Here is a 3,576-nt window from a genome sequence, read left to right as displayed (position 1 = left end):
CTTCTTCTTCTTCTTCTTCTTCTTCTTCTTCTTCTTCTTCTTCTTCTCTTTCTCCTCCTCCTCCTCCTCCTCCTCCTCCTCCTCCTCCTTCTTCTTCTTCTTCTTCTTCTTCTTCTTCTTATTTTTGATTATCTCTGTCAATCTAATGCACATGAAGTGGAACCCCAGAGTTCTTTGAATTTAGGTTTGTCTTATTATTAATGATTTAAGTTATTTTAATATGGTTACTGATAACTTAGATTCCTTCATTTAGGACTTCCTGTTCATATCCTTTAACCAATGACTAACCTCTAATAAATAAAAGCAACTTTGAAAGATTTGAGAACTCTGGTCTATGCAATTTACTACAGAGGAGTACTTTCTCATGTCCTGACAGTGAGATGATGGACTAGGGATTCACTATGAGACATATTTTCAGACATCAGCAATGTGCAGGTTTATTTTATTTGACTGTATGTATTTGTTACAAGGAAGGGCTTCTTACATTGTGGGAGGAAGGAAAAGATTGTGATAATGATAGCCCCAAAAAAAGAGGAAAAAGAAAAAAAAAAGAATATTGATGATAGAAGAGAATCCACAGGACAGAACATATGAGGAGGTTTGTAGGGAGAAACAGACATAGAAGATAGCTTTGAAACTGTGTTGATTTATATATTTTAAAAAGGAAAACAATCTGAATATAGTAGAAATTTCTATTTTCATATGCAGTCCTCTTTTCTACTTTTTGCACATGGAGATAATCATATTTGCTGGTGTTTGTTAAGTTCAAAATTTTTAAATTTAAAAAATTAAGAATTTATTACCCTGAAATTGTCCTACAAAATTCAATTCAATTCAACAAACGTTGTTCTCTCCTTCCATTCAGCCTACAAACATGACCATGTCTCCTCTATTCTTAAAATGAAAACAAAAACCCTTACTTGATCATGCCATACCTGCTTGCCACCATCCATTAATTCTCCTTTGTGGCTTAAACTCTAAGGAAACTGTCAACAGTAAAATCTACACTTCCTCTCCTCTCATTCTTTTCTAACCCCTCTGAATCATTCAACAGAAACCTCTCAAAGTCTGCAATGATTTCTAAATTGTCCCATCTAATGCCTTTTCTAAATCTTCATCCTTCTTGACTGCTCTGAAGCATTTGCCTTTTCTCATGGGCACTCCCTCCTCTCTAGGTTTTTGCGATAGAAAGCCCAAGTGTCTTACTCTTACTCTTGTTTGCTGGTTTTTCATCCATGTCATAACCACTAAGGATGGGTGCCCACCAAGGCTCTGTCCTAAGCCCTCTTCTTCTTTTGCCAATCTATACTATCTCACATTGACTCTGTACTATCTCATAGTCTGTTCCAGTCCTCTTAAGTTCAATGATCATTTCTATGCAGATGATTCCCAGATCTATAGATGCTGCCCTAAGCACTCTCCTGACCTACAAATCACTCATCTCCAATTGCCTCTTACGCATTTTGAACTAGATAACCCATGGACATCTCAAACTCAACTTATCTAACACAAAATAAAGTTTTCCTGGGTCCCCAACTCTCCTTCCTTCTGAATTTCTGGACACTTCAACCCCCTCAGTCAACCAGGTGTCCATCTCACTGTTATTCTTGATGTCACTCTTTCACCTCATATTTCCAGTCTGTTGTTAAACCTTGTTGTCTCTAACTTCACATCTTTCATATATTTTTTCTTCTCTCCACTCTTCTCTCCACAATACTTTGTCACTTGTTGCCTGGACCACTGCAATAGCCTTCTAAGATGTCTTCCTGCTTCTCTCTTTTCACTCAAATCCATTCTCTGCTTAGGAAACTCCTTTTTTCCTCTGTGTTCCCACAAGACATAGTCACAGAGAGTTGCCTGGGAAACTGAAAGATTAAATTACCTGCCTAGGGGCCATGTGATAAATAGGAAGTCTATCCACTAGATGTATATACCACTACCTCTCATATACCATGTAAAATAAAATCAGGAAAGAAAGAATACTAAGAATGGAACTGATGAAGAAAGGTCTCATATCAAGGGTTGTGCCTGAGTTGTGCATGGATGCAAGCTATTTGGAATCACTATAGAATATTCTTCAAGGTTTCAGAATTACTTTCCTCAGGAATGCATGTGACTTTGGTGGGTTATGTCAAGTACCTTAGGATGTGATTAAATCTTAATAATCTCTTCAATGTTTGAGTCAGTTCCAGGTGGGCAGACATCACTTGAGTCAAAGCTTTAAAATAAATATTTTCTACATGTGCTACATTTGGCCAAGATTCAATTAAATTCAAGAAACATTTATTAAGCATTTACTGTGTAGGGGACAATATGATAGATGCTAGGGAAGATACAAAGATCATTTAAGACATAGTCCATTCTTTCATTGAACAATTACAATAGGGGGATATGCCATATGTAATGATAGCTATGATTAAAAAAAATGATGTGTAAGTGTATCAGAGGTATAAAACTAAGTGCTATGTGAGAAATGAAAGGTAACTGTCAACTTGGTGGGGAAGGGTAAACAAAAGATCAGGGAATGAGATCATAGAATCATAGATTTGAAACTTAAAGACCCTTAGAGAAAGAATATCAATTCCAACCCTTCCATTTTACAGCTAAAGATTCAGGCCTAAAGAGATGATGTAACATGTCCTGGGTCACACAGCAATTACATGTTTGAGGTGGATTTTGAACCCAGAGCTTTCAAACTCCAAGTACAATGCTCCTTCCATGATACCACATTACTTCAAAGCCTTTAAGGAGGAGGTGCAGCATAGGTGACAAGGAGAAGGAGGACATTCCAAGGATAGCACACAGCAGAAACAAAGGTACAGAGGCCAGAAAATGTAGATTGTCTTCCAAAGAAAGAGAATAGTACTGATAGCACTGGAAAAGTAGGGTGGTACCGGATGTACCACGTTGAATACCAGGAATTGAATACCAGGAAAGATTTGTATTTCAGGATTCAGTGAGAAACTATTGAAGAGGAGTAAGCCATCATATCTAGGTAAGTGAAAGGCTGGCAGGGTGTGAAGGGTGCATTGGATGACATATCACTTATTGATAATAGTTAGCATTTATATAGCACCTAGTATGTGTCAGACACTGTGCTAAGCGCTTTACAAATTTCTCATTTGATCCCCACAACTCTTGAGGTAGGTGCTATTGTAACCCTACTTTACAGTTGAGGACACTGAGGTAAATAGAGGTCAAGTAATTTGCCCAGGGTTACAAGCTAGTAAGTATCTGAGGCTGGATTTGAACTCACATCTTTCTGACTCCAGGTCAAGTGTTGTATCCACTGAGCTGCCTCACAGACTTATAAAAGCCTTCTTGAATAACCGCTATTTCTCCATAAAAGTCTCCTTTTTAAAAAAAATTACATTTTATTTTCTTCAATCAATAAAAATCAGTTTTTCTCTCTCTCAGCCTGCTCCCCACCTCTACCACCAGGGGAGGAGTGGAAGAGGAATAAAAGAAAAACAAAACTGGTAATAAATATGCATAGTGAAGCAAAACAAATTCCCACCTTGGCCATGTCGAAAAACTATGTCTCATTTTGCATTAAAAGGCATTATTTATGGACTG

Source organism: Vombatus ursinus, unplaced genomic scaffold, assembly GCF_900497805.2.
Source record: "Vombatus ursinus unplaced genomic scaffold, bare-nosed wombat genome assembly UNPS02014861.1, whole genome shotgun sequence".
In the NCBI taxonomy this organism is placed as follows: Eukaryota; Metazoa; Chordata; class Mammalia; order Diprotodontia; family Vombatidae; genus Vombatus; species Vombatus ursinus.
The sequence above is the reverse complement of the archived record's forward strand: the minus strand, read 5'-3'. Positions refer to the sequence as shown.